Below are 13,429 nucleotides of genomic sequence, written 5' to 3'. Positions count from 1 at the left end.
TCATAGGCAAGTGGCCCTACTTGTTTTAGAAAGAGCCAAGACCAAGGGAAATTGGAATTAAGCTATTACTTGGTGAATGTTCAAACAGAAGTATTGTATTAATTCACATATTTCTCACGGCATATGTGGTGTTTAGGAACAAAGGGTTCTTTCTCACAGACCTGTTAGAGACATGCATAAATTACAGCACTTAGATTTCAGGAAGAGAAACAGCAAAACCCAGTGTTGAAAAAGGCTACAGCTCCAAGATATTCATTTGACTCAAAGGGTTCTGCCTGCCAAGGAGACTGGTCCTAATCTAGACTACTTATAGCCTTCCTGCCTTCCAGTGAGTCTGATGGACCTGTCCTTTGTTTTGACCTACAATTTTATGTCTTTTCTCTGTCAAAATCCACTTTAAACATTAGACAAAGTAATTGTGGATTCCACAAAGCTTTTGTAATAGGAATTTCATGAAGTGTTGTTGCTGGTTACATTGAAATGGTTTCAAAGTAGAAAGTAGGAAATGTGAAAAAGAAGTTTAGTGTGAGGTTTGACTGAAGATTCTCCAGTCAATAAGCAGCTATGATATGATGATAGGATATTAGAATACCTTTCCTATATCTGGACTGAAAATAGGTATAAAAATAGGTATATTTCTACAGTAGGAACTATATGATTCTAGAGCTGTTATAAACAAAGTACCACAAACTGAGTGGTTTAAACAATACAAACACACTGTCTCACGGTTCTGGAGTCCAGAAACTCTAGACCAAGTTGTAGGCAGGGTTGGCTCTTCCTGAGGGCTCTGGGAAAAATTTGTTTTGGGATCTCTTTTCTTCTTGGTTTGTATGTGGCTCTCTTTTTCTTTTGTCTTCATAGTCTCTCCCTCATCCTTTTTATTGTATATCTCTGTGACCAAATATTTTCTTTTTAAGGACTCTTCTTTCCCATTAGAGTCCACTCTAATGGCTTCACTTTAGCTTGACCACCTCTCTAAAGACTCTGCCTCTAAACTGTAGGTGTGGCTCAAGTGGTAGAGCACCATCCTTGAGTGACAAAATGAAGCCCTGAGTGAGGCCCTGAGTTCAAGCTCTAGTACTGGCACAATCAATCAATCAATTAATGAATAAAAGTCTAGCCTGCATTCAGAAGTTCTGGTAATTTGGACTTCATATAAATTTAAAGGGAATATATTTCAATCCTTGAGAGCATTATATAGTACCTTCTTATAATTTTGACTCTGTCTGTATTCAGTTATAATTTTGTAGTTTTATTGATGTTTTTACTTTCCTTTTATTTGATTAGGTTTATGTGAAACTTGTGTCTTTTTGTCTTTTCAAGGAACTCTCTAATTTGTTAATCACTGCCACTTTTTAATATTATTTATATATTTATTTTCCCTTTTCTTTTTTTTTTTTTTGGTCAGTCGTGGGGCTTGAACTCTGGGCCTGGGCGCTGTCTCTCAGCTCTTCAGCTCAAGGCGAGTGCTCTACCGCTTGAGCTACAGCTCCACTTCCTATTTATATATTTATTTTATTTATTGGCCTTTTCATAATTTTGTTAGCTTTCATCATTTGTTTTTGTAATAATATTATTCAAGTCTTACAATTTAGAAAATAAAGACTGTCATAAGACAGTCATAAAGACCACCTGGATATCAATAGCATGTTTGCTGCAAATCTCTTAGAATTACTGTAAAAAATTAATAAGATGATTCATAGGCTCACACCTGTATTCTCTGCACTGGGGAGGCTGAGGCAGAAAGTCCAAAGATCAAGGTCAGCCTGGGCTATCTACTAAGCTACTGTTTGAAAACAACAACAACAACAACAACAAAAGGCTTATTTGACTAGTTTGTGAAACATGATTAATATTCAATAATCCATTTTTCAGGGATAATAACAGTGGTATGAGTACTATCTTGGGCATATTATTGATTTAGCCCACATTATGTTATTTAGCTTTCTCACATGGAAAATTTAAAACAAGGTCATCAAATAGGATATATTAATGAGAAAAATAGATGAAGATTTCTGCTTTCATCCAGCTTACATTCTAGAAAGAAGGGACTGTTATGAGCAGTAAAAACAAGGAATGCAAAAAGCATATACTCTGAAGGAATGATTTTGCTCTGTACAGTAATACTGAATCACTGCTACCAAATGAAATTCAGGATGAAGTCTCTATGCCTATGCAAAACATTTTTATCAATTAACCTATGCACCATCTTGTTTTATTGGTGTTTCTATTAAGAAACATTTAATAAACATTGTTGATTCGCTAACAGGTAACTCAGAAATAACAGCACTATACTCCATGTTTGAATAAGGTTTCTTTAAAAAAGAAAGACAAGCTGTGTGTCGGTGGCTCACACTTGTAATCCTAGCTACTCAGGATGCTGAGATATGAAGATCACTGTTCAAAGCCAGCCTGGTCAGGAAAGTCCATGAGACTCTTATCTCCAATAAACCACTCAGAAAATTGAAAGTGGCGCAGTGGCTCAAATGGTAGAGCACTAGCCTTGAGCTGAAGAGGTTAGGGACAGCATTCAGGCCCAGAGTTCAACCCCCACCACCAACAAAAAAAGAAAAGAAAAAAAGAAAGACATGTTTTTTCTTTAGGAAGCACAGAGAACCCCGGGAAACAAGGACAACACGTTCAGCCTTGTGCTTTAAACAGTGAATCTCCAGTATGAACACCACAGAGTATGAAAAATATGTCCCCAAATAGAAATAATGCTTGTTTATAGCATGGGAACTAAAACATACACACACACACACACACACACACACACACACACACACACAGCATTGCTTTGTTTGACCTAAGCTAAGAACATGAGTGTCAGATGAATCAAATTCTTCCCTATTCTCTACAAGTCTGTGGATCACCACTAAAGCCCCACAGGTATTGGCTTTGGAGTTAAACATAATTTCTAGCAAGTAAGAAGATTCACAGACATGGAGTCAATGAATAATAATGATCAACTGTTCATACACTTAGGTATTATCTAGCCTAATTTTTCTATAATAAGATGTAACAGGCCACATGCTGGTGGCTCATCCTGTAGTCCAACCTACTCAGGAAGCTGAAATCTGATTATGGTGGTTTGAAGTTAGCCTGGGCAACAAAGTCCATGAGATTTTGATTTCCAATTGATCACCAAAAGCCAGAAGTAGAGTTGTGTCTCAAGTGGTAGAGCATTAGCCCTGAGCAAACATGCTCAAAGACAGCATCCAGTCCCTGAGTTCAAGCCTCACTATCCACACACACACACACACACACACACACACAAATCATATATTCTATTATACAAATGGACCTTAAACACATGGTAAGAGAGTTAGTGAGACCCAAAAGGAAAATACTATGTAATTCCACGCATACACTAATAGACAACTCTATAGAAACAGAAAGTAGATGAGGATTATTGGGAATAAAATGTATAAAGTATTTTGAAAGCATGGGCTTGGCCTGGTGGCTCAAACCTATAATCCCGTCACTGAGGAGGCTGAGGCAGGAGGATTACAAGTTCCAGACCAGCCAGTAGTACTTAGCAAGACTATTTCAGAAGGAAAAATTTTTAAAAAGGTCATAGTACCCAGTTGCCTTTGGGGAAATCAGAAAGGAGGAATGGTACAAACATGACAGCTTTAGTTGTCAGTAGAAATAAGTACTAGCATTGAAATAACATTTTATTCGCATCATTATAACTAATACCCTTTTATCTGAATTTGGAGCTTATGAATTCAACATTAGGATGCTCTCTCTACTCACAATGTCACTGGGAGAGGTTCTCATACTGTCTGAATCATAGAAAAGATGTAGCAAATGTCAGTTGAATTCCTGACCTAAGAAGCAAGGAGATCTATATTTATATCTATCCATTTCTCTCTCTCTCTATATATATATAGATAGATATGGAAAATCTGAGGTGAATTGTTAATAAGGCAGAGTAAGCAAAGTCCCTCTGTTAACTCATCCTACAAGCCCCCTGCTTCACCACAGGACCACCTCTACCCAATGCTCCTCACATTTATATTGATTCAGTCTCTGCATGGGATCTGACACTCTGCTAACGTTCTCACAAGGGCAGGGGTTGAGGGGGAGAAGCAAATCAATTGCAAGAGGTTGGAAGATGTTTAACTTTATCTAAAAGTGATCGATGGTAATAATTTTCATTTTTGTGATTCTCTTGTTGCAAGAAGCTGAGCTCCAAAAAGCCCTGCAGAAAATAAACAGCTGGTGAAGAAACACAGAAGGTAATCATACCTTAAGGGGCAGGAGCTCAGAAAAGCTTCTTGGATGATTCAAGGACACGTTGAGAATGCACCTGGGAAGATCCCCTTTATATGAGCAGGGAGAAAGATTTACAAAGAAGCTGAGGAAAGGAGGCTCATGTTTAGACACTGAAATTTTATCATTGATTCCTTAACGAAGCTTAATGAAATGCTTGATAGGTTTGGTGGTTATTTCCTGAAACCCCAGGGAAAAAAAAAAGTGTAGAATAAGAAGTGTAGATACTCTAAGGTCTCAGAGTCAGCTTGCTGATTAAGTCCCCACCCTGTGTCCCTACCCACTTAAAAAAAATCTGTTGTTTCTATTTTCCCAATGCTGTACTGCACTCCTGGTGTGACATAAAGATCCCTGCCCAAGTTGCAAGAGTTTTGTTACACTCCTTGAAACTGACTCTCCCCCCAAATTCCCAAATGTGACCCATGTGACCCATGTGACTGTGCCCTAAAATTTTGTTTAAATTTCACCCATACCTGTCCAGTGCTGTTGCCTCCATCCCTGCTTGGAGCAGCCTAGTAGATCTGTCCCCCAGTAAAGCCTTAAACCAGCTATCCTCCCCTCTCATTTCTTATAGAAACATGATACATTTTGCCATTCTCCATAAATTTCCCAATTTTATCTATGCTTTGCCATTTTCTGATAAATCCTTTTATTTTACCGCAATGCCATAAAACCAGACACATGTAGGTATTTGTAATGAAACACATGGTCGTATGTTGAAATCTGAACCCCAGTGTGATAGTAGGAAACTGAACACTAGAATCAACATCCTCCTTTTATACATGATTACTATAGGTCTGGAGCACTCCCATGAGCAGCGCAGGTTCAAATCTGACTCAACTGAAGAGCACTGCTTGGTTTAACCATGGCACTCCTGGGGTGTTAGGACAATGGAGGAGAAAGCAAACAGGCCAGACTCCATCTTCCACAGGCAAGGACTGTTTGTTGAAGAACAGTGAGAGGCAAACAACCTTCCCACAAGATCAGAGGTTGGGCAAGGCTTAGGGCTGGGCTTATATGCATCTTAACAAGGAAGCAGAAAATAAAAAATAGACTATGGTCTCTTGAGGCCAAGGGTGGTGCCCTTGGCCAGGCCCAGAATAGAATGCTCCGCTTGGGGTGAGGGGGCTTTCAGCAAGGTCCAGATGACCACCCTGCGGCCAACACGCATCGGGTGTTTTGCTTGATCTGGGGGAATAATGCAGGGTCAATCCTTCATATGGCATCTTTCCATACATAAAAAATATTGGGCCAAGAGAGGAGATGTAAATCCTTCACATAGGATATTTGGATAGATGGAAACACTGGACTGAAAGAGGAGTCCAGGAAAGAGGTTGGCAATTGCCTTTTTCAGCTACTTCCTGCTGACATGAGGGTGTCAAGGAGTCACTGGGGCTGGGGTCTTCAGGGTCCAGGACTGCAATGGACAAGGCTGGGTGGTGCAAGTGAAGTTTCTAGTTGCCTGTAGTATTAGGATGACTTTGGCTTGCTCCCAGGTAGTGTCCTGAGCGAGGGCTGTTATCCTTTTAAAGAAAAACCTTTGGAAAAGTTTAAGAAAACAGGGTCCAAGAAGGAGTAGGAGGATGACCATTAAAGGTCCTAATAGAGGGGCCAGCCAAGAAGACTTGTGAGAAGGAATCCCACCAGAATGTCCACTGGAGAGATTCCCATCATCTATTGAGATGGCACTACAATTGAGTTGAGATCAGGCAAAAGGCTGACAAGGTGGCAGGACCTGTTGATATGAATGATACAGGAAAACACACCCTGGTCAAAGCAAGAAAAGTTCCATATGGAGTATAAGCCCAGTTGGTACCCATTACAGGAAAAGGGGAACTTCCATGTAACTGGACTGGGGGCAGGAAGGGAATCTCTGGAGTTTCTGGTGAGTGGGTAGGGGAGAGCATGGTGGACTGTTTAAGAATAACCAGTCAGAGGCCAGGGCTGGATTGGAGTGTTTTAAGGGCCAGGAACATTTCCTGTAATTGGACTATAGATGTCTGAATTGCAGAGTATGAATGGAGACCCAGGAAGGTGCCAAGCAAACTGTCCTGAGCCTAAGACTCACTATAAATAGAAATAGCAGGTTACAAAGGCAAGAATGTAAGTTCCTGTTCAGTTAAAAGGTAGACAGGTAGACATTAGATAGGCATGCTTAGTAACTATTTTCTTTTGATCTCCCAGCTCTGGTTAATTTTGAAAGGGCAAAGTAAGTCCATGTAGAATGTGGCACCATCCCCTCTTGTTTTTCTTCATGATCCCTTGTCACCAGGACTAGCATTGTCCCAGGGGAGTCTAGGTGCTCTGCTGGAATGGCTTGTCCCAGTTGGCATCTTTTATCAGTCATCAGGCTTGAACTCAGAACTTACGTGCTGTCCCTGAGCTCTTTTGCTCAAGGATAGTGCTCTACCACTTTGAACCACCGCTCTACTTTCAGCATTCTGCTACTTAATTAGAGATGAGTCTCACAGGGAGTTTTTTTGCTTGGGCTGGCTATGAACTACAGTCCTCAGATCAAATGAGTCTACCACTATCCCCTTACTCCAATTGAAGCAACCAGGAGATTGTAGAGAGAAATAATTTTTAAGCATGGTTTACCTAGGACTTATTAAGAGTCAAAGTTATGTCTGGCAAACTTGGAAGAGTCCTCTGTCTCTCTGTGGGCCTTCCAGTAATTGCTACAGAAGACCAAATCTGTAAACCATTGTTACTAAGTCAAACCTTTGTAATGACAACAAAGAATGTAGGAAAATGGCTCTGTTTCCAAGGCAGCTCACATCCCCGGGAAACATATTAAAAAGCAAAGAATAGCATTTTAGTTTTACATACTTACTTAAAAGATGAGATGATCAGCTGGACGATCTTGACATAAATCCGCCCCCCCCTTTTTGTTTTTTGGTCCGGTCGTGGGCCTGACCTCTGGGCCTGGGCACTGTCCCTCAGCTCTTCAGCTCAAGGTTAGCACTCTACCACTTGAGCCACAGCACCACTTCCGGCTTTTTTTTTCCTGCTTATGTGGTGCGGAGGAATTGAACCCAGAGCCTCATGCATGCAAGGCAAGCGCGGAGGAATCGAACCCAGGGCCTCATGCATGCAAGGCAACCGCTCTACCACTGAGCCACCTTCCCAGCCCAAGCAATTTCTTTTTTTTTTTTTTTGTCAGTAATGGGGCTTGAACTCTGGGCTTGGACGCTGTCCCTCGGCTCTTCAGCTCAAGGCAAGCGCACTACCACTTGAGCCACAGCACCACTTCCCCAAGCAATTCCTTTACTTGCATAGATGGTCATAAAGAATGGGATGCTGGTTTTACATCAGTGTATTAATCTTGATTTCATAAAGAATCTTTAGACCAGTTTTTTAATGATAGCCAAATTAATTACATTTTGACTTCACTAACGTTACTAATAAGCTCTATCTTACAAATTTAAGACATACTCATACCATCTGCTACTTAAATCACCCCCTCTGAGGTTTGTCTTAATTTCTCCCTTTTTCCATTTTGGAACAAGCATGTAAGAAGACAATTTTTTTTTTTTTTTGTCGGTTGTGGGCCTGAACTCTGGGCCTGGGCACTGTCCCTCAGCTCTTCAGCTCAAGGCTAGCGCTCTACCACTTGAGCCACCACCACTTCCGGCTTTTTTTCTTTTTGCTTATGTGGTGCTGAGGAATTGAACCCAGGACCTCATGCATGCAAGGCAAGTGCTTTACCACTGAGCCACCTTCCCAGCCCAAGAAGACAATTCTTATCCAAAGGAAACTCTTTTCTTACTTTCCAAATCCTTTCTTATCTGAAGGAAGCCATATTTGTTTCTTCAATTTCCCTTTCCAAAGCTTGATTTACTAACTTTCCTCTTTCTTTACATTTCCTAATCTCCTTACTAGTTTTTCCTTAATTTGTGTTTTAGCTTAACTCTTTAAAAAATCTTCTGAAGGAATGTCATAACTCTTGGACACATTTGTTTGCACCCAAATAAGACTGCCCATTTTCCATTGGCCTGTGGAGCCAGGTTATCTCAGAATTGCCTCAAGGCAATTTACTGTTACTCCACCCACAGTCAGGTTGCCTGGGCAGAGCAGCTTGCCAGGTATTTATCCAAACCAAATTGTCCTTTGTCCCTGTCAAGGAATCTTCCTAACATAGGATCTATCTATCTATCTATCTATCTATCTATCTATCTATCTATCTATCTATCTATCTATCTATCTATCTATCTATCTGTCTGTCTGTCTGTCTATCTATATATCTATATATCTTCACACACACACACACACATACACACACACACACACACACACACACACACACACATATATATATATATGTATATATAAAGATACTCTACAGAGGGGTTACAGTTACATGAGCAAAGTAATGAGTCCATTTCCTATTGAGTATTGTTACCTCCTCCTTTGTTTTTCCCCTACCATCCCTTTCCTCCCCACCTAACCACCTCCCCCCTTCCCCACCCAAGTTGTAAAGTTCATTTTCAACATAGTGTCTTGTACATCTCGTTGTTACAATGGGTCATCCTGTATCCTTATTTCAGCATTTTGTTATTTCTCTTCCCCTCCCCAAATTAGAAAAATGTATATACAAGATGCAGAGCACTGACATCAAATACAGTGACAACAGGGGTTATACCATGGGGGAAGAACATACAAAAGAGCAAAAAAAACACTTAGTACATTATAAGTACATTAAAAAGACCAGCCATAAAGATAAAATCTCTTGTGTCCCTGTCTTGGGGTTCATTTCGCTTAGCATCAAGCTTATATGGCCATATGTTCATAGCTTTTGACCTCTTCTGCTTGTCCTAGACATATACTAGTTATTGCAAATAAGGGAAACCATGGGACCTATGTTTCTTTGGGCCTGGCTTACTTCACTTAATATAATTTTTTCCAAGTCTTTCTATTTCCTACCAAATGGGGTGGTGTCATTCTTCTGATGGAGGCATAGAATTCCACTGTGTATATATCTATAACTATATACATAGTTTTTATATATAAAGTTATAGATATATACACAATGGAATTCTATACACAATATATATATGTACTATATATCTCTATCTATCTATCCTTTGAAATTTTCACACTGAAGTTTATATGTGAATGCTCTTAATAGCATGATTTATATAACCCTAAATGAAAAAAGTCTAAATGTCTACTAACTGATGAACCTGTAAACATGTTTTGGGTCTGTACAATGGACTATTATCTACTATAAAAAGTAGTGAGAATGACATCATGGAAGAAGGCAGAGGGGGGAGCTTGAGTAATATATCACTTCACCAAAACAACTATAGAACTGATATCTCTGCAAAGACTATATACAGATGGAAAATAAACTTTTTTTGTATAAAAATATGCAAAGAATTTAAAACTCAACACTATCTCAACAAAGTCTCACAAATAAAACAGACTTTCACAAATAAATAGATGTCCACTAATATACATCATTAGGGAATTTTAATGAAAAAGAGATACTACCATCTACTATAAGAATGGCTAAAGCAGAAAGCTGACAGTAGCAAACGCTGGCAATATTGTGAAACACCACCGCTAGTGCAAAATGACAGTTACTTTGGAAGACAATGTTTTGTAAAGCTAATTTAAACAATCTGCCTGTATGATTCTGCAAATTTCCACCTAGTAGGAAATACCAGCTGATCGGTGCTTTCTTCACAATTGCCAATTACTGCAAGCAATCAAAATATCCTACTAGGTAATGGAATATGCTTTTAAACTTACATGTTCCCTGTCCCCCAAAGACCTGTATATTACAGGTTTGCTATTGGAAGGTGGCAGGATCTTTTTTTTCATACATGTTTTTTATTGTAAAAATACTGTAGAGTGATTACAGTTACATGAGTAAGCTAATGAGTACTTTTCCTATCAAGCATTGTTACCTCCTCCTTTGTTTTTTCTCCTACCATCCCTGGTTGTCATGAGCAGGAGTTGAAATACCTGGACTTGCCATTTTTCCTGTGTTTCTGCTTGTTCTACCCATTTGGGTATGATAGCCAAATTGATTCTGAGCTAGAACACTCTTTTAAGGCAAGCATCGACCAGAGCCCCGTAGTTGCACAGATTGTTTGATCCAGTCAAAATGGGTACAGATATAATCTAGTTCAACAGATACAATCTAGTTCAGCAACAAACAGCTAGGAATCAATCAACTAAGAAAAATCAAGTAAGGAGTCAGCTGACCAGAAATTAATAGGTTTAGGGAGAATTGTGAGGAGAAAATAAGATTGGCGGAATGTAGGGGGGCAAAATGAGAGCAATTCAGAGAAAGGGCATGGATAGCAAGAAATGAGAAGAGATATAAAAAGAAAAGATAAAAAATAAAAACTTCAAAATGAAACACTTAAAAATTATATAAGTATAAAGAAATAATTCTACAATTATTGGAGTTAAGGCTGGGAGTTTGTAAATTGAGTAATGAATATCTGAATTAGGTATGCACATCAAGAAAGATAAAGTCTAATAATCAAAGACAGGTATATATCTGGGGATGTACAGAATAGCAATTAAATAATGCAAAAACAAAACAAAACAAAACGAAAAGGACCAAAAGAGAAAAGAGTATAAAAAGAATATTTTAAAAAAGAAACAACAGCAAAAACAAAAACCTAAAAAAAATAAGAAAAATAGACAACACTTTAAAAGATTAGGTATAAAAAATTTCTTCGAAAAAATTTTTTTTCTTCGGTGGGAGGGCGGTTCCTGTGTCCCTCCTGTGTATGTAGCCAGTCTTTTGGTGGTGGGGTCTCTGGTTTGCTTGTGGTGTTTGTTTGTCCTGTGGCTGGATTGTTTTCCTAAATCAGTTTGTCTGAGCAAGCAGTAGGAAGCTCTGCTTCACCCGGGAATTTATGTCCCTCCTCCCAGACTAGTTCAGTGGGAGGGGTGCTTTACTTGGAGTATCACAAAGAGCTAGGTGGCGGTTTTCTCTAGCTTGGAGTTGCTGTGAGGGGTGCTAGGTTGTAGGTTGGGCTGTGGCCTGTCAGCAATCAGTAGCTTTACCCTGATGGGCTAGCTCCTGAGAGAATCAACCCAGCCTGGAGCCAATCTCAGGATTTACGTGTATCAAATTTTCAATTGCTCCAGTCTCTCCTCTGCCATCTTCCTTGTCCTTTCTATACCACATTTTCTTGATCTATTTATCTACTGAGGGGCATCTGGGTTGGTTCCATATCTTAGCTATGGTGAATAATGCTGTGGTAAACATAGTTGTGCTGGTAGCTTTAGTATGGCCTTGTTTGTGATCGTTTGGGTAAATGCCTAAAAGTGGGATTTCTGGGTCATAGAGGAGCTCTAGGTATAGTCTTTTGAGGAATATTCATACTGCTTTCCAAAGTGGTTGAACAAGTTTACACTCCCAACAACTATGCAGTGGGGTTCTGTTTTGGCCACATCCCCTCCAGCATCTGTTGTTATTAGATTTCTTGATTATAGCCATTCTAACTGGGGTGAGGTGATATCTCAATGTTGTATTGATTTGTATTTCTTTTATGGCTAGAGAAGTTGAGCATTTCTTCCTATGTCTATTGGCCATTCTTATTTCCTTTTCAGAGAAGACTTTCTTTAAGTCTTTAGCCCACTTATTAATTGGGCAGTGGTTTCTTTGAGGATTAGTTTTGGGAGGATTTAAATTTTTTGAACTCTAAGTATATTTTAGATATGAGGCCCTATCTGTTGTATGGCTAGTGAAGATCTCCTAATCTGTGGGCTTTCTATTGATCTTGCTAATTATGTCCTTTGCTTGGCAGAAGCTCTTCAGTTTCATACAATCCCATTTGTCCAACCTTTCTTTGATTTGTTGTATTTCTGGGTCTTTATTGAGAATATTTTGGCCTGTGCCAAGGAGCCCTAGAGTTTCTCCTATTCCTTCCTGTAATGTTTTCAGGGTGTCTGCTTTGATTTTGAGGTTGATCCATTTGGAGTTGATTCCAGTGCAGGGTGATATGTAAGCATCTAGCTTTAGTTTTCTACAGGTGTTTAGCCAATTTTGCTAGCACCATTTACCGAAGAGGCTGTCTTTCTTCCATTCTATTTTTTAGCTCCTTTATTGAAGATTAGGTGGCTATAGGTCTATGGCGGCGGGGGGGGGGGTGGTATTTTTAAGAGGTACATGGCTTTGGGAAGGAATAATGCAACCTTTTTGTAAAATATTTTTGGTGTATAAGAAGCACAGCTTTCATCTGCTCGTGTTTTAAGGACTTTGACACATTATTTCATCCTCACAACAAACCTTTGGAGCAGTTATTGTTATCTCCCTCTTACAAATGTGAAGGCAAGGGCACAGACCAGGAGCTATACATAGCAAAGGCTGCTCTGGGCCATCACTTGGAGTATCCAGGGAGGTGATTTTTAAAGTATTCATAGCATACAGAAGTTAATATCTTCTTAAAGCATTTAGTTACCTCAAGAGTATCACATGTGTGCAGGATCATAGGGACCAATTACCATGACCATAAAAGTCATTTTCATTATAATAAAGGAATCCTATTCAAAGTAGGGAGAAGCAGCACAGATCACTGTATGCATTTTCTTTTCTTTTCTCAGCCTGAGCTCATTTTCATATTTTAAATTACATACTAATTGTGCCCAGGAGATTTCAGGCCATAAAGTTGAATAAGATCTATATATTTTCAACTAAGAGTTCTTTTTAAAAAAACCTTACTAAGAATCCAGGACAAGATGGCGGAGGAGAAGCTGGAAGCTGAACAAGCTCTCGCATAGAAAGCAGTTTTAGAGTTCCAGTGAACAGCCCTAAGCCAGAGAAACACACCAAGTGTGCCAGCACAGGACAGAGAGTTAGACAAGTGAGAGAAAGCCAAGGCAAGAATACACATCTGAGCACCAGCCAGCAACCGCCGCCGCCAGTGGCGGCGGCACGGTCGCAGTGGAGACCGCAGCCAGGCTATCGGCGGCGGCAGGGTCGCGGTGGAGACCACAGCGGGGCTAAACCTGAGCACTGAGAGTCCGGGACGAAGGAGCCAGATGCAGCGGGCGAGCGGATTCTACTCAACACCAGCAAGAACCGACAAGGACCAGACAGCTTCATCCTGCAGTTTGCAGACCAGAGACGACCCAGGATCCAAGACTCGGCGTGAGTAGAAGCCCGACATCCTCACTCCTTCTC

The sequence above is a fragment of the Dipodomys ordii genome, unplaced genomic scaffold (assembly GCF_000151885.1).
Source record: "Dipodomys ordii isolate 6190 unplaced genomic scaffold, Dord_2.0 Scaffold102, whole genome shotgun sequence".
NCBI lineage: Eukaryota > Metazoa > Chordata > Mammalia > Rodentia > Heteromyidae > Dipodomys > Dipodomys ordii.
This window is presented reverse-complemented; position numbering follows the sequence as displayed.